The sequence below is a fragment of the Carcharodon carcharias genome, chromosome 3 (genome assembly GCF_017639515.1).
Source record: "Carcharodon carcharias isolate sCarCar2 chromosome 3, sCarCar2.pri, whole genome shotgun sequence".
NCBI lineage: Eukaryota > Metazoa > Chordata > Chondrichthyes > Lamniformes > Lamnidae > Carcharodon > Carcharodon carcharias.
The window spans coordinates 121,491,974-121,511,094 of NC_054469.1; positions in this window are offsets into that span (position 1 = coordinate 121,491,974).

Genomic DNA, 19,121 nt, shown 5'->3' on the forward strand with positions numbered 1-19,121 from the left:
ACTACAGAAACTTGGAAAACCACAATTGAAGGATGGCCTGATTTAATTCGCCATGTCCACAAATATGTGAGACTATTTTGGCTAGGCATCTCCCAGTGAATCATATTTAAAGATAGGCAGGGCATCATGCTGGAATCTTTGTGACTTGATATTCTTCACCAAATTCATCGCTCACAAATGGGCACAGAGCTGTCGAGAAGACTCTCATGAGAGACAGTATATAGGCTGGATATAAACAATGACATTGAAGTCATTGTTAAGAAGTGTGAAGCATGTCAAGAACAAAAACTAAGTTAGCTCAAAGCACCATTGATTCCATATGAAGTTCCTACCCATCTTTGATCCAAAATTGCAACCGACCTTTTTCATGTCCATGGCACTGACTTTATCGTCATCGATAACTACTTTACCAAGAACCCCTTTATTTGACAATTGCACAATTCATCAATCACAGAAGAAGAAAAGGTTCTACACTACAGAAACTATAGAAAACCACAACTGAAGGATGGCCTGATTCAATTCGCCATGTCCACAAATATGTGACACCATTTTGGCCTTATTGGGACAAGCTAGGCATCTGTCGTGCACACTCTAAGTACTATTTTCAGTTTTTTTGATGTGCCCAGAGAGATCATTACTGATGATAGTCCACAATTCATTGGTAAATTATTTCAGAATATGTGTGAGAAATAGAATATCATTCACACTACTTCTCTTCATTAAGCTGGATCTAACAGCCTAGCTATATGAATGAGTCGCACATGAAATTCCAAATTCTCAAATATAGACAAACCAAGCAATATCTACACATTGCAATATTAGGTCTAGAGTGACACCTTTAAATGCAACTATTCCATCATCGGCAGACCTCATGTTTGGCAGACCAGTGCTTATCAATTTACCTACTCTTACCCATTCTATTCTCTCATAAACTCAACAACAACTTTCAAAACTACAAGAGAAGGTGACCAATGTGCACGATAAAAGTGTGGGTACAGAATGACCAAGCTTACAGTTGGGAACAAAAGTTCACATCCAGGATCCTACAGAAGGTACTTGATAACCAGCCGAGGTGACAAGGATTTATTCAGAACCAAGATCCTATGAAATCATTACACACAAAGGCACAACAGTCAGGTGTAACTGAGGACAAATCAGATGTATTCCAGCTCATCCTATTGTATCTAGGGCAAATCCCAAATGCAGCCAGCAACAGCATCCAAGAATGACAATCCCACAGATCACTGTGAGCAATGAAACAAACCTCTAGACAAGGTTACCATTACAAAATTTGGCGTGCTAGCAGATTACCTCTATGCCTTAGAGACTCATAGATTCATCAGTTCTATACACTCACGTAATGGTAACTAAACATGAATTTGTACTGTAAATAGTTATACTTCTTTGGAAGGGGGGAAAGTATCTTTAAAAAGAAAGGGGATATTGTAATATGCCTTTAAGGGAAGGGAAATGTGTCATGTGATCCAGTCTTAGTTTCATTGTTGCTTTGAGCAGAGCACAAAGAAACACCTCTGATGCCTCCAAGCATTATACCTATGTATAACAGTTTTCATGTGCCAAGTCTTAATAAATAAAACCATGATGTGTTTACTCAATCCCTTATGAGCAATTGCTATCTTGTGTCTTGTATAGTAAATAAGCCCAAGGTACTATATCATTGTAATAACATACCAGAAATTAGATCTAAACTGTTTTTCTCTTTTTGTTCTGCCAGTGTGTCCACCTTATCATGAATGATTAATGGACTCTGCTAAATTCAATCGCAGCAGAATGGTAATGTCTTTGGGCTAGTAATTCAGAGGCCCAGACTAATGCTTTGGGTGCATGGATTCAAATCCTACCACAGCAGCTGGTGGAATTTGAATCCAATTAATAAAATCTGGGAGTAAATGCTAGTTTCAGTAATAGTGACCATGAAATTGTTGTTGCTTGTCGTTAAAAACCATCAGGTTCACTAATGCCCTTTAGGGAAGGAACCTGCTATCCTTACCTGTCTGGCCTACATGTGAAACCAGATCCACAGCAATGTGGTTGACTCATAATTGCCCTCTTCAATGGCCTAACTAGCTACTCACTCCAAGGGTAATTAGGGATAGGCAACAAATGCTGGCCTTGCCAGCAATGTCCACATCCCAGGACAACATTTTTTTCAAATCAATGTTCACTTTTTTGTCCAAAGGGAATTTCATTTTGGGTACATTGCTTGTTCATTAAAAAGTTACATATAAATGAATAATATAATAAAAAGATAGAAGATTACCCTATCACAGAGACTAAATTTAATTAAAATATGTATTGAAAACTATTCCAATACATTAAAATAATCAGCCAGTAAGTTCCACCCTCAGTGTATATCCTTATCCATAAATCAAACTTCTGTAAAAAATTCTTATAGAGAAGGGCACAAACGAGTTCATGAACTGATTTGTCCCACAGCTAAGGAAATTTGGCCTTTTCCCTGAATGAATCTGGCAGTAACACTGAGACAAGTGTTCATGACACTCTTAACTTTCTTCAAGTGCAGATTCTGTTAAAGAAAGCTCTGCTTTGCAAATACCCTTCCTGCCAGGTTTAATAATATCTGTACCCCTAAAGAGTATACTTTCCTAAGGTACTAGTACGAGGAGAGACAACCAAAAAGGGTAGCACTCTCAACTACTGCCTTTTAGAAGTTTTATTATCATGGGATTTACTCAAAAGGATTTTAATTTTCTGAGTTAGTGTATCCTTTGGCCACCACATCTTTACCTTGTTCCCTTGAATTCAACTTATCATCAACTTTGATACCTAGATACTTGTATTTAGTAACTATTTCAATGTTCCCACCATGAATCTTCACAGGAACGATATCATTAATTGTTTTCCCTAAAGTCCATAACTAGTTCTTTCATTGACATTTATGTTCGGTTTATGTGAATTGTTATCACAACATGTTACGAACTTCCCTACTGAGTTTCTATAGTTTCCTTCATTATTCCTAATGAGACCCACAAGTTCTGTATCATCAGCATATTTCAGGATCATTATGTTGTCATACTTTGATCAACAATTACTCATGTACAGGATGAAAGCCAAGGTGATGGTACACAGCCCTGAGGAGATCTAGCATTTGTTAACATGAGTTCTGAATAAATCCTGGAAGCTAACACCCATTGGGTCCTGTTATGAAGGAAATCACAGATCCAAAGTAGGAGAATAGGATTGACACCAAGGCTTTTCAATTTTACAATATACTTGAATGACCGCATTATATTAAAAACTGAAAAAAAATCAGCAAAGATAGCAGGAGCATTAGTTACTTGTCTAATCTATGCGTGTGCTGTAGGATCAAATGGACCAAGGTCAGAACAGCATTGTCCATTGACTCATGAGGTTGTTGGGCAAACTGTAACTGATACTTCATGATTATTCATGCATGAGCAACTGATCGGTAATCATTCAGCTCAGCAGGCAGTGACTTTTTAGCAACTGGTCCAATGATAGCTGATTTCCTACTGCAAGGAACAGTATGCATGTCAAATAATTTTTGAAAGATCAGGGAGAAAGCAACTGCCAACTGATGAGCATATTCCTTAAGAATTTTTCCACTGATCTGACCTGGGCTGCATGCTTTCTGTGGCTTGAATTGCTTCTCCGCTTCCCATAGGTTGATAGTAACACAAGATCCTACTAATTCATGAAGTGAAGCTTGCTGCAGGATCACATGTTCCTCAAATTCATCATTTTCAAAATGACTAAGAAATCTATTAATTCATTCGCAACATCACGAAGATTATCTGCAAACAAAAAGGGGTCATTTTTCTTTTTTGAAGTGAAGCCTGATATTTTATGCATACACTCCCATGCATCCCTAGGGTTATTTGCCCAAAAACAGTTATGCAGCCTGTCTCGATACGCATTTTTCGCATTCTGAATGTCCCTTCTCATCTTCATTTTTTAGTTCATCAGGTTTGTCTTGGTCCCCTACACTAAGTTCCCTTTGTCTTTCCTCCAGTATTGCTTTTAAGTCCTTTGTAATCCAGGATTTCCTATTTGAATAGATCTTAATCATTTTAGTTTGGACATGAAGCTGTTCAGAGAAGATGACATAATCATTTATGATATCTGTGCTCTTTTTTATGTCTTCATCCTCTAGTAACTGAGGGTATAACCCTTCCTGCTGTCTATCAGGGCTCACATGATGATTTGTGGAGGCTCTGAACAATGAGCCTTAAGCGCAGGCAATCTGGGGGGGTGGGGCTTCCTGACGAGAGTCCTGATCGAGCATGTAGCACCTGAAAAGTTCTCTGTAATAAAGTTTAGCTGTTTCTTGTTGAAACCAGTCTGCTCTGTCAAGTCATTATATTTGGCAATGAGGATAAAATATCTCCGACTCTGCACCTTGCCTTGTTATCGTGAGTACATCGAATCTTAAGCAAAAAGAGAAAAAGACTGCTCACCAGTCATGCCACTCTTCAGCAGAATTGATCCTTATGATGTGACTATGGAAGACTGGAGCCAGTACATAGAGCTCCTCGGATTTTATTTTGTAGCGAACGAAATTATTGCGGAGGAAAAGCAGAAAACCATCCTTTTGAGTATATGTGGCAGTAATACATACAACCTCATTCGCAACCTAATGGTCCCGAACGCTCCCAGTTCTAAGTCCTATAATGAATTAGTGGACCTCGTGAAAACGCACTTCCAGCCAAAGCCATCCATAATAATGCAGCGTTTTAAATTTAATTCCAAGGCCATGGGAGCGAACCTAAAGCAGTTGACAGAACACTGTGCAGGACACATTAAGTGATATGCTGCGGGACTGATTTGTTTGTGGAGTTAAAGGCAATGCCATACAGCACCGTTTACTCGCATACAACATGGCCTCGTTCTTCATGTGGGGTGGGAACCTACTGTCGAGCGTGGCAGGAAAACCAGACTCACAGCATCGAAGCAAGATGCAGTTTCCACTCTTAGAAACATGAAAAGGCCTAGTAGAAACACTTCAGCAGCGACTTCAAGATCAAGTTGTTATGGGTGTGGAGGTGAACACAGAGTGGACACCTGTAAATTCAAGGAGGCAGAATGTCATTACTGTCATAAGAAAGGTCACATAGTAAGGAAATGTCGGGTAAAGTCGAAGCAGCCTGCAAAACAGCAAACCAACATGAGTGAATTAAAGAATATAACAGAGACTGAAGCTGCCGACACTGACATTTATTCCCTGTATAACATAACCGTTGTGAAAACCGAACCCACCACTGTCACAATCCAAGTTCATGAGAAGCCATTAATAATGGAGGTGGATACTGGTGTTTCAACTACAGTGGTGGGAGAGCATACTTACAAGTACCTTCCTGAAGGTAGACAGCCAATAAACCTGGAGAGGAAAATTGCTAAATTAAGAACATACATGGGAGAATGGCTGCAAAAGATCAAGCTTGACTGGTCTGAGATATTTTGCCTGAAAACAGGAGGAGTTCCTGAACTGCTGAGGAAGTACGACATGGCATTTCAGGATGAATTAGGAAGTTAAAAGGTGTGCAGTCCAAGATATATATGGACACTCAGGCAACATCATGTTTCTTTAAGGCCAGATCTGTGCCTTATGCATTGAAGGAGAAGGTGAATGCAGAACTGTGCCAGTGAGAAAAGCTGGGCATCATCCAACCTGTCCAATACTCGGAATGGGCAACACCCACAGTTCCAGTAGTTAAGCCTAACCAAACCATTTGTGGGGCCTATAAATTAACGGTAAATAAAGCAGCAAAACTAGACAAGTACCCCATTCTAAGGAAAGATGACTTATATGCAAAGCTGGCTGGAGACAAGTCCTATACAAAATTGGATATCAGCTACGCCTACCAACAATTAGAATAGGATAGCACATCGAGAGAATATGTGACTATTGACACACACAAGGGTCTTTATCAATAAACCTGCTTACCTTTTGGAGTATCTTCTGCTTGTGCTATCTTCCAGAGGACAGTGGGGGGTCGTTTGCAAGGACTTCACCGGGTGGTAGTATACCTAGATGATGTTCTTATCACAGGGTCAACTGAGGCCGAACTCTTGGCCAATCTGGAGAAGGTGCTAAGAAGGTTCATGGAAGCTGGTGTATGGTTAAAGAAGGAAAAATACATATTTGAAGCGCCAGAAATTACTTAATTGGGTCACAGGCTGGAAGCCATGTGCTTGCATCCAGTAGAAGAGAAAGTTCATGCAATAAAAGATGCACCCTCACCATCCAATGTAACCGAACTCAAGTCCTTCCTGAGTGTGATCAACTATTAAAGTCGTTTCTTGCCTAACTTGCCAACTGTGTCAGTACCATTACAATTGTTGTTAAAAAGGAATCACCATTGGTCGTGGAATCACAGCAGGAAGAAGCCTTTGTGAAAGTAAATAAACTGTTAATTTGTTGTGTTTAATGGTACACAATGACCCATCGAAAGAGTTAGTATTAACATGTGATGCTTCTCTTTATGGTGTAGGAGCTGTGTTATCAAATAGAATGGAAAATGGATCAGAAAGACCCATTGGCTATGTCTTGAGAACTCTCTCCACAGCCGAGAAGAGTTATTCCCAGCTAGAAAAGGAAGGTTTATCGGTGGCATTCAGAGTGAAGAAATTCTACCAGTACCTACATGGACGACATTTCACATTGTGTCGGACCATAAACCATTAGTGGGTTTATTCAGTGAGGATAAGGCCATTCTACCAATAGCATCAGCAAGAACACAATGTTGGGCTCTAACATTATCTGTGTTTAAGTATACCTTTATGCACCATCCTGTCTTACACATTACAAATGTGGAAGCACTCAGTCCCATTACCAGATAGCATTGTACATGCTCCTTTTCTACAAGAAGTTGTACTATTACTGAATTTCTTGGATTCTTTGCCTCTGTGTGTGTGAAGCAAATTAGGAATTGGACAAACAGAGATCCAATATTGTCAAAAGTCAGAGACTTTGGCCTGAATTCTACCCTCAGGGTGTGCCCAAAGTTGGCGTGGTCGGAAGTGGATGTAAAACCCACTCCCAGCCGAGGTTGCACTGTGAATGTGATCTTACACTGGGTGACCAGTTTAAGTTCACCCAGCGTGACATTTGATTGCCGGATGTGTTTTCCGTGCGCGAGGGTGAGAATGCATCAGGCGCTGGGTCCAATGGGGATCCGGTGGGGTGTTTAAAATGGAAGACGCAGCTCCCTGAAGTCTTCCAGGAGTTGTGGTGGAGGCTGAGGGAGCTGTTTTGAAGCAATCCAACAAGTGTGCAGGTGCAGTCATAGCCTTAGCACTTGGTGGTCATGGAAGGCAGGAGGGCAAGTCAGGTGGGCACTTTGCCCCCCCATTTGTTAGATGAGTGCCTTGGAGTGCTGGTCACGAAGGTCAGTGCCAGGTGGCATATTTAATGCCCAGGGATAGCAAGAGAAGGCTGCCCCACCTGCCCAAGAAGGCCTGCGCAGGTCAGTGGGCATGATATGGTGTGCCACACGTGGCTTCAGTGCCGCAAAAGGTTCAATGATCTGCTGCAGTCAGCAAGGGTAAGTACAGAGGTGGCATAGACCTGTGCAGAGAACTTTTGTTGGGCACTTGTTGCTTGGAATGTTCAGGGGTCCAAGAGTGTGTATGCCAATTGGCACTGAAGCCTGCCCTGCCAAGGCTGCGATGTCAGCACAACTGGCTTCAGTACATTGCAAGGTGAGTTGTGCCACGGTGACATGGCCTGCCTAATGCCCAGGTCGGAGGGCTGATGGGAACCAGGAAAGGACCTTCAGGGAGACAGAGAAATAATGAGGCTTTCTACTTTTGCCTGCAAGAGAAGAGCAGTCATAATACTGCAGAGCTTTCAGAACTGGAGGAAGAGTGCCAAACCTGTGTATCTTCATGAAGCATGATGCACTGGAGCTGGAATACCACCGGCCAGCTCACTCCCCCAGTCATGGTGAGGTGGGGTTCTTGGCTGAAGGTAATAGTGCAGGTGACAGATGCGTGGGCAATGAGTAATGGAAACATAATGGGCTCCTCTCATCAGAAATTGAACTGCTGTAGCTAGAAAGCCCATTGAAGCTCCAATGCAGATGGCCCAATGCAGCAGGTCTCCACTGTCTCCTCAGCCTGCCTAGCATGCATAGTGACTATGATGATTGAATGTATTAATTTTTTGTCTTCCTCCTGCAGGTGCACCATCTGCAGGAGCTGCTGGTGACCCCGAGCACCCCTCATTAAGCCCCGAGGAAGGCATCACACCTGCACTAGCATCACACCATCTCTCTGAAATAGGCACCAGCGCAGATACGCATACATCAGTGGGCATTAGTTATTCGGCTCTGTGGGTAATGCACAGTGGTGAGGGCAGAGGCAGAGCGGTCCCAGGGAGCCAACTGTGGGAGCACTGCTGGAGACCAGGACCATGCTGCATCCAAGGCAGATGACGAGCTTCTGGAGTCATCCATTAGGAGGCAGATGCTGGATATTCAGCAGGAAGATCTGCAGGGAGATTTGGCCGAGATCCATGAGGGTCTACATGCCATGGTCTCTGTCATGAAGGAGTCCATGTAGAGCATGACTTCAGCATTGACCCTTAACACTGAACGCACAGCCTGCACCATGGAGCAAATGGCAACTCTCATGGAGAGGCAGCTTCAGCAGCATATTCAGGGGTTCCTGGAGTTGCACTCGGACCTGCAGGCCCTCACACAGGCATTGACCTCAGGAGGTCACCTCCTCTATCTGCTGGGTGCCCATCCATCAATGATGAGCAGGGAGGTGCAAATGCACCTCACACTGGCAGATGAGCTGCCTGTCACCTCTGTGAGCTTCTCCCAGGGTGCTCTGGACAAGGGCACCAGCTTGTCCACCCCTCTGCAAATGGCCGCTGCATCTGATGATGCTGCGACAACTGAGTGCCCAGCCATGGGGCTGTACACACCCTCCTAGGTCAGACAGCTAGAGGATGACCGCCAAGGTCATCAGCACCACCAGAACAGCAGGGTCAGCAGGCTGCCTTCAATGCCACTGACAGCGAGGGCGGGGGGGGTTGATGAGGGGGTTGGTGATTGGCACCGAGATGCAGCACCCACAGGCGTAAGTTGAAGCCACTTTGAGCACAACAAGGGCATATCACGGGTGACATTATTTGCCTTAATTATTTTGATGTTTGTGTTAGGGATGGACGCTTTGTTCATGTGAAGTAACAATTATCTGACTTAAATGGGTTGAGTTGGTGGATGGTATGAATAGGTGCCAGATGCAGCACAGGCTTATACAAGAATGATATTGTGTGGTGTTGGCTTACTGGGCTGGGTTCTCATTTCTTGATTGTTAGCAAAGGAGACAGTGCCATTGGCTTGACAATGCATCAATGCCTAGCTGAAGGTTCGCTGGATCAAAGAATCCCTGTTGTCCCTGTCTCCATGAACGTACCTGCCCTCTGCTTCGAGGCCCTAACCCTGCACCTCCACAGGCTCTTCCTCTGATCCATCACTTGAGTCATCCTCCCTGGCTTGTGGAGCTGCCTCGCTTTCCTCAGCCTCCAGTGGGTCCCCCATTGACAGAGTGAGGTTGTACAAGGCGCAGCATGCGACGACTATGAGGGAGACATGCTCTGGAAAATATTGCAATGCTTCCCCTGATCAGTCCAGACATCTGAATCGCATCTTCAGTAGCCCGATGGTCCTCTCCCCACCGCCCTTGTGGAGGCATGACTCCTGTTGTACCTCTCCTTGGCCTCAGTTCTTGGGTGACTGAGTGGGGTCATCAGCCACCTCTTCAAGGGATAGACCTTGTCACCCAGGAGCCATCTATCCACTCATGCAGGTGCCACAAACAGCCTTGGTACTTGTGAGTTCCACAAGACGTAAGCATTGTGTGAGCTCCCAGGGTAATGGGTACAAACTTGGAAAATCTGTGTCGTGAGATCACAGACAATCTGAACATTAATTGAGTGGAACCCCTTTCTGTCTACAAAAGCTCCAGGCTCACCTGCTGGCGTCTTGATGACCACGTCAGTGTAATCTATTACACTCTTGTTGTGGGGGAAGCCAGTAATTGCAGCGAAGCCTCTTGTTCTCTCAGCCTGGCTCACCACATCTGCCCGGAAGTGGATGAATGCGCGCACGTATCTAAAGATAGCATCAGTATTGAGCTTGACGCAACTGTGTGCAGCTGACTGAGAGATGCCGCACAGATCCCCCACTGAGCCCTGAAAAGAATTGAAGGCATAGAAGTTGAGGGCCACTGTGAAGTTCAAAGCCACCGGCATGGGGTGTCCGCCAAAGCAGTTGGAGACGATTTTCAGACCTATCATGTGACATATTGCTACCACTGTGTCCTTGGAGAGGCAGAGTCTCCTTGGCACTGGACGTTGGACATCTGGAGGTAGTTAGAATGCTACCTGAACTCTAGACGCTGGGTAGTACCGTCTTCAGTGGGCCCTCCCACCTTGGCCTCCCTGCTGGCCCTACACCAACTTAGCCTGTGCCTCTCCTCTTAAAGGTCTGTCTCTGGGCCGCTGCCCATGCTGATCTGGCCTCCTCTCCCTCCTGCCCCTCTCTGCCTCTTCAGAGGAGATTCCACCGGCGGAATACACTATCCCCATTAGATGGGATGCAGAGGATCAGTGCTTTGAAAATGAAGAAGCACTGTGCTGCAATACTCAGGGGAACCTTCCAGAAAAGATAAGGACCTGAGATGCTCAAAGGCAGGCTTGACAATCAAACACATTGCAAAGAAACTCTGTGCTCACACAGCAATGAACTGGCAATGACAAAGGAAGTGCTGTTGCTCTGGGGCCATTTTATCCTACCCTTGGATGAGGAAACAATAAAGATGTGATTTCTGCCCACCTGTTTTGCCCGTGTGACGAGCTAAAATTCACATGGACAACATAAAATAGTGGTCAATAGGCTTTTTAATGACCTTAATTGACCCTTTAATTGTCGGCGGGTGCTGCTCCAAATCCCACGTGCGCATGCCAACCTCAATATTGCATGCATGCGTGATGACACACGCCCAACATCATTTCGTGCAATCTTACGTGTGTTTGGGTTGGGCCACCCCCGCCCAATCAATGTAAAACTCTGGTCTTTGCTTTGCAAGGGTGGTCAAATTCACCTGTATCTGAAGATTTGAGACCATTCCATGCAGAAACAGAGTTAAGCTGTCAAGATGGAATTTTGCTGTGGAGATCAAGAGTGTTGTCCCATCACAAGGTAGAAAACCACTCTTGACAGAGCTTCACCTTGCTCATCCAGGTATATCAAAGATGAAAATGCTTGCGCAAAGCTATGTCTGGTGGCCAGGCATTGACAATGACATTGAAAGTATGGTCAAGGACTGTCTCCACTGTCAGCAACAACAGAAGTTGCCTGTTCAGTTCTCCTGCATCCGTGGGAGTGGCCTGGTCAATCCTGGGTTAGACTACATATCTATTATGAGGACCATTCTTAAGTGCCATGTTTTTGCTGATTGTAGATGCACATTCAAAATGGATGGATGTATACGAAGTCAAATCGCCAACTTCGACAGCAACTATTGAAAATCTCCGTCACTGTTTAAGCATACATGGCCTACCTAAAATTGTCGTTTCTGTTAAAGGTATAGCCTTTACCCATACAGAGTTTCAGAAATTTATGGATCTGAATGGAATCCGCCATATAAAGACTGCCCCTTGGCATCCCTCATTGAATGGTTTAGCTGAGAGAGATGTACAAACTTTCAAGTCTGATATGAAAATATTATCAAAAGGTACTCTAGAATCTCGACTTTCCTGCTTTCTTCTCAGTTATTGTACAATGCCACATTTGACTATGGGTTCAACACTGTCTGAATTATTGTTGAAACATCACCTACATACACAGTTGAGTCTGGTGTTTCCAAGTTTAGAGGGGAAGGTGGAGTGGAATCAGAGTAATCAAAATTTCAACCAAGACATACACAAAGCTCAGTGTAGGTGACACAGTATTTGTGCACAAATTCGGAAGTGGACCTTGTTGGGCTCCTGGAACCATTGTCTCAGGAACTGGTCCATTATCTTTTCAAGTACAAGTGGAAGATAGAATCATCCATAAGCACATAAGATCATATTCGGGCTAGAGAGACATTCCAGCAACCAATTATTCTGCCTGTGATTAATGTCTAACTGCCAATTCTTGAGCAGACCGAACGACCTAGAATAATCAGGATTACCTGGAAAAACTCAGCAGGTCTGGCAGCATCGGCGGAGAAGAAAAGAGTTGACGTTTCGAGTCCTCATGACCCTTCGACAGAACTGTTCTGTCGAAGGGTCATGAGGACTCGAAACGTCAACTCTTTTCTTCTCCGCCGATGCTGCCAGACCTGCTGAGTTTTTCCAGGTAATTCTGTTTTTGTTTTGGATTTCCAGCATCCGCAGTTTTTTTGTTTTTATTTATATATATTTATAGAATAATCAGGTCCAATGTCTCTGTAGAGCCCCTAAACTGCCACTTTCTGATGAAGTGTCTCATGCTTTAGTTCCGGATCCTGTTGATCCTGTTGAAGAACCTCAAGTGGTAGAGCTATGCTGCTCTAGCTATATAAAGAGAGCACCTCAGGGACTTGATCTTTAATCACTTGAAGTTACATATATGAAAATGTTGTTGGCTATTCAAATGTTTCCCTGTAAATAGAAATTGTAAAAAACTCAAGAGGGAGGAAATGAAGTAACTGAGGGTATAGCCCCTCCTGCTGTCTATCAAGGGTCACTTGATGTTCTGTGGAGGCTCTGACCAATGAGCCCTAAGCGCAGGAAACCCGAGGGGTGGGGCTTCCTGATAAGAGTCCTGATCGAGCATGTAGCACCTCTGTAATAAAGTTTAGCTGTTTCTTGTTGAAATCTGTCTGCACCGTTGAGTCATTACATTCTCCATAAAACTATTCCACATCATGTTATCACAGCAAATTTGAGGATCTTGAATGGCCGCATTATCTAAAACTTTAACCAATTTTCTGCCAGGTTTTACAGTTTTCAATTTTTATTGATATTGAGCGAGGATATGCACAACACTATGATCTAAATCACCAATCCCTGGTCAAAGCAAAGACTTGTGAGAGTCTTAATTTTATTTATTTACCATGATTCCTTGCATGGACCTTAATCATAGATGCACTATTACTGTTAAACTTCCTGTCCCTTCCTGTCCCATTCTGCTTTACCCAAAATTGCTGCATTGCTCTATTGCCTTGATTTTCTCTTTAGGTTTCTAAATCTCCCTTCCATCTGACCCCTCCTCTCTGCTCCTGATGTTTAGTTTCAAACCCTATTTAAGCTACAGTGTTGACCCCAGTCACTTTAAATAGACCCCACCCAAGGGAACCACTCTCTCTTTTCTCAATACTACTGCCAGTGCCCCATGAGTTGAAATCTCTTCTTCCCATACCACTTGAGCTTAATTCTCTAACCTGCTTGACCCTTTATCAATGTGGGCATGTTTCAGGTACTATTCCAGAGATTATTACCCTTGAGGTTCAGTTTACTAATTTGGAATCCAGTTCCTCAAACTCCCTCTGCAGAACCTCATTCTTCGTTTTACCTATGTTGTTAGTTCTTACATGGACTATGATAACTGGATCCTCCCCCTCCCACTCCAATTTATTTTCCAGTTTCACATGGAGCAGGCAACACAATTTTCAGAACTCTCAGCTGCAGAGAATAGTATCTATTTGCCTGACTACACTGTCCCCTAAGACTACCACGTTCCTGTTCACTACCCCACTTCAATGGGTTGCTGCACCATGATGCTACGGCCATTCACCCAGCATTTCTATTTCTCATCCACACAGGAGGTACCTTGCAGCCTTTAGACAAAGACAAGGGCTGAGGCTCTTTCATTACTGCATTCCGGACCCCAACACCTGCCTGAATCGCAGTCATAACCTTCTGCCCCTGACCACTGACACACTATAAAGTACTATTGTAACTAAGGGGCGTTACTGCCTCCCAGATTATAATGCCCAGATAACTCTCCACCTCCCTTATGTCTGGCAATGTCTGCAGCTTGGACTCTGGTCCAACAAGTCTGATCTGAAGTTCCTCAAGCTGCGGACACTCACTGCAGGTATGGTTGTCTGGGATTGCAATGCTGTCTAGAAACTCTCACATGTTGCAGCTACAGCACACCACCTTTCCTGTCATTTCTATCTACACTGTTTACTTATCTAATTATTTAAAATTATTGTCCAATTTATTATTTTAGTTCTATGGATTAATGAATTTATCGACTTTATTGATTTAATAAAGTAATAGTAAGTTATAGGTAGTTAGCTCTGAGTTTCATACGCCACCCTAATGAAAAGAGCAAAAATAAAGCTGCAATAGTTAACAACCAATCATGGAGCTGCTGTATTGTGGCATCACTCCTTGATCATTTTGTTGATTTTGAAGCTCCGGTTTCTGACTCGTCCCGCAAATCTGCTCCTCTCACTTTCCTTCAGGCCTGCTTCTGGGCCTGGCTTCATCTCCTATGCTCTCCTGCAGGTCTGTTCCTGGGTCTGGCTTTATCTCCCACCGCTTCACTCATTCTGGTTTCAGACACGATCACAGAGGAGAATCCTGTCTAAAGTCTTTTCTAGTACTTATTTTTACTCTTTTTAACGATATATTGTAAATACCAGCAAGTCAATTTATAACATTTATTATACCATGGTCTTCCTTGATCTCTACAGCTTTTCAGAGAATGATTTCACTGAGTTTGAATCTTGTCTCATGTCATAGAGGTGACCTCTTGAAAACAGAGATCCACAAGCAATGTCAATTTTATCCATAGATCCATCCATCTATCACTGTAAAACAAGGATAAAATTATAGGAAAACAGAAACAAATTTATCGATATGTTTTGCCAGAGTGGGTATAGATCACAGCTGTCACATCAACTCATGACAGTCAGGATCCAGCTGACTTTGTTCAAGCAGATTAACATAACACTCACTGCAAGATGACTACATGAACAATAACAGGGCCCATCGTTGGATTGTGATTCAATATCTATTCTCAGCACAATCTCCCTTTGGACCCTTGGCATTCGGGTTGGCCAGCTGGTAAAGTTCAAGCTGTGACTTAATCTCCAGAATCTCTGAATCTGTCAGGCAAGCCTGCTCTTGCTTTGAAAGTAAATGAGATATTCTTTCTTGCTAAAGGTACACCTTTGCTTTCGCAGGATGGCTTTATTATTGATAAGAAGGCAACCACTTAAGGGGCATCTTTTTTTAAGTGTGAGAGTAAAGGAACAAATCCAAGTAGCAGCCTCAGGCTTATTAGTACAGTGGATCAGCCTAATTATATACTTCTGCAATGTAGGACATGAGGGGAATATTGAAGAATTCCATTGTGTTTACCATCATGCTAATGCTTGACAATAGCTGGCATGTGTGCTCATCACAAATTGAACAATACACCAGTATGCTGAGAACAAAAGGCTGTTGCAGCTCACATGCAATAAGTATATATATTATGGTACCAGAAATTGACAAATAACAATACTTCTTTTGTTTTCTAAGTTATTATCTTATTTCTCCTCTTTTCTAAAGTCTTCTCATGCCAAACATCTTTCTCTAACAAAAGGACAAACTGGAGGCTTGTTCCCAAGCCTATGCCAATGCACCACTCAATTACAGGCTGATCAAAGTTCACAAGAATTCGTCAATGGACTAAGATTCCAATTTTTTCCTCCCTTCACTGCTGTGTCACTTCAGTATCTCATTCTCCTAACCAGTTTTAGAATAGTTGATATTCAAAAGTCATTGAGTATATGAAAATACAATTTATTTGACATTTGCTGTTTGATTCTGCCATGGTAAGTCATAAACCCCAGAGGAAAGTCCCATAAGCCACACTTCATTTGTTTTTTAAGTCAAAATTATATTTTAATTATTTCTCTCGTCAGCTTTCAGTATCTTTGTAACGCACACTCTTAAAGTTGATAGTTTATGTAGAACATCTGCACCAGAACATGTGTAATGGACTGATTGGTCTCCTTCTTACAATTTTATGATTCTATGCTTTACAATGCTATGATTTTTTTTAACCTGTAGTGATTTTGGATACTATTTGCAGGTAAACCACTCCCAGAATGTATTATACTTCTTGGTATATTTATAGTCCCATTTGTTATTTTCACCACAGATCAATTCCAACATCAGTGTGAAATTAATTAAACTGTTCGCAGTCACAGCACAGTGAAACAGGTGACCAAGAATTCCAATCTCAGGCCTATGACAGAAAGTTGCTGAAGTAAGACAACAGCAATGCAGGGTAAATTGAAGTCTTGGTCACTCTGAGCCATTCTTAAGAGCATTGGTATAAGACTGTAGTCACACATAGGCTAATCAGTTAAGGCGCACAGGTTTCCTTCTCTAAGGGCATTAATAAACTAGCTGAATTTTGACAAGAAGCTGACAGCTTCATGGTCACTTTCACTGAAACCAGAGGCTGAATTTTACACTCTGCCACTGGCAGGTTTGCAGGTGGGAGGAACGGGGGAGAGGGCCTGTAAAATTCCCCGGATGGCCCTCCTACCATGCTCCCACTCACCTGACCTTTCCTCAATTTTTTTAGTGTTACGGGTGAGGCCCAGGCCAGCCTACCTGATCTTGCCCCAAATGAGGCCATTAAATGGGCGATTAATGGCCACTTAAGGACCATTTCCTTCCCGGCCTCATTTTTGAGGCTGGTGAGAGGACTTCAGGAGTAAAGGGAAAGCCCAAAAAGTCACCCTGCTCAGGCCTCAGGCAGAAAGAGGGTTATGGGGGTTGTGGGGGGGAAATGCAGGGGAGCTCCTTCATACGCCTCCTTTCCAGATCAGGCATCCCTCCCCACTGGCCTCTCAATCAAGACACATACTCTCCTCTCTCCACCACCCTCGGGCCTCACCTCCCTTCCCCAGCATGAGACTACCTGCACTTATCTAGTCCTAGACACTGGGGGTTCGAATTTGGAGACTAGTTGTAGTCCGAGTCCTGGCCACTGCAATTCTGGTGCTGCTGGGTCTACTGAGGTGGGGTTTTCTCCCAAGAGAGGGACGGAAGTCCTGTCTCCAGCCAATTAACAATCTTTGGTGCATTAAATTGCTGCAGGGTTGCCAGTATTGGCCAGAATGCATTCCTGCTGACTCTTCAGGTGGTGGGGTGGAAAACCTTGCCATCCAAAAAAATCCTGCCCCAGGTTTTAAATCTGAATTCAAATTCTCAAACTGTCATGGTGGGAATTGAACTCATATTCTCTGAATTATTAGTCCAGGCCTCTGGATGCATGGTCCAGTAACATAGCTTCTACCCTTAGATAAAAACAAAAAAACTGCGGATGCTGGAAATCCAAAACAAACCCTTGCCTTTACGTGTCAGGATCTATGTTCAGTGCTGTTTTTCCATTGTAAGCTCTTCGAGTTTTTTTGAAACTGTCAGTCAGTTGTTGATAATATTTCAGCCTAACATGCATACAGACTAGGCTTACTTTCCATACCACTTGAGCTACCTCTTTCCCTTCTCTAGAATCTACTGGTCACCATCTTGAAAAGTAAATGCATAATTAGCCTATGATTAGAGACAAATAATTCCTCAAAAGTATAGTAATCTACCTCTTTAAATGTAAAGTTAAGTAAAATGAAATATTTTTTATCAGGATATGTAATGACTTGACGTAGTGGACAGGGTTCTACTTGAAACAGATAACTTTATTACAGAGCTCTTTTAGAAATGACATGCTTGGAACAGGTCCACGACTAGAAAGCTCCGACCCCGGATTACCAAAGCTTAGGGCTCATTCGTCAAGAACAATCATGTGAGCCCCCCCCACCCCCCCAACCCCACCCCTCCCCATCCAATAGGCAGTTGGATAAGCTTTAGCTTCAATCACTACATTTCCTTCTCCTTTAGTTTCTTTACACTCCCTATTTACAAAGAACATTTTAATCCACAATATATACTTATATACAGGTCAAGTGATTAAAGATTAAGTCTCTGAGGTCGTTTTCTTATTCGTTTAGAGCAGCGTAGCTTTACCACTTGAGTTCTCCCACTGGATCAACATGATCAGGAACTGCAACATCAGGTACATCATTAGAATGTGGCAGTTCAGAGTTAGGCAACTCTCCAGAGACATCGGATATGTTTATTCTAGGTCAATCTGGCACCTCAGGGATTAATGGTTTGATGTTAACCACAGGCAAAATAACTGGTTGTTGGAATGTCTCTACACCTGAGATGATCCAGATGTTTTTGAACAATTCAGTCTTCCACTCCCACTTGGAATGACAACGGACCAATTCCTGAGACAATTGTATCAGGAACCCAACAAGGTCCACTTCCAAAATTCCACACGAAAACTGTATCGTCTATAGTAAATCTTTGAGCTTTGCTGTGAATATCATGATTTAATTTTTAATTATTCTGATTCCTCTCTACATTCCCCTCTAAGTTTGGAAACTTAGCTTAGACTTAACTTTGTACATAAGCGGTGTTTCATCAATAATTTGTAGTTGAATGAGGAATAATACAATAATTGAGAAGAAAACGGGAAAGTCAAGTTTCTGGAGAACCTTTAGATGACCTCTTCATTCCTGATTTGAAAGTTTTCACTGCTCTTTCAGCTAACCCATTTGATTAGGGATGATATGATGCTGTTTTAATATGTTTGATTCCATTTAAACTCATGAATCTCTGAAATTCTGTACTGGTAAAGACTACCATTATCAGAAACAATGACTTCTTCAATGACCATGTAAAACATTGACTCAGCTTTTCAATAGCTGCACTCGATGTCGGTGATCTAACTTCATACATATCCATCCATTTAGAATGCGCATCTACAATCAATAAAAACATGGTACCTAAGAATGGTCCTACATAACCAATATGTAGTCTAACCCAGGGTCGATCAGGTCACTCTCATCGATACAATGAAGCTGAATTGGGCAACTTCTGCTGTTGCTGACACTGGAGACAGTGCTTGACCATGCTTTCAATGTCACTGTCTATGCCTGTCCACCAGACATAGCTTCACGCAAGCATTTTCATCTTCAATATGCCTGGATGCACACTGTGAAGCTCTGTCAAGAGTGGTTCACTTCCTTGCGAAGGGACAATGATTCTTGATCCCCACAAC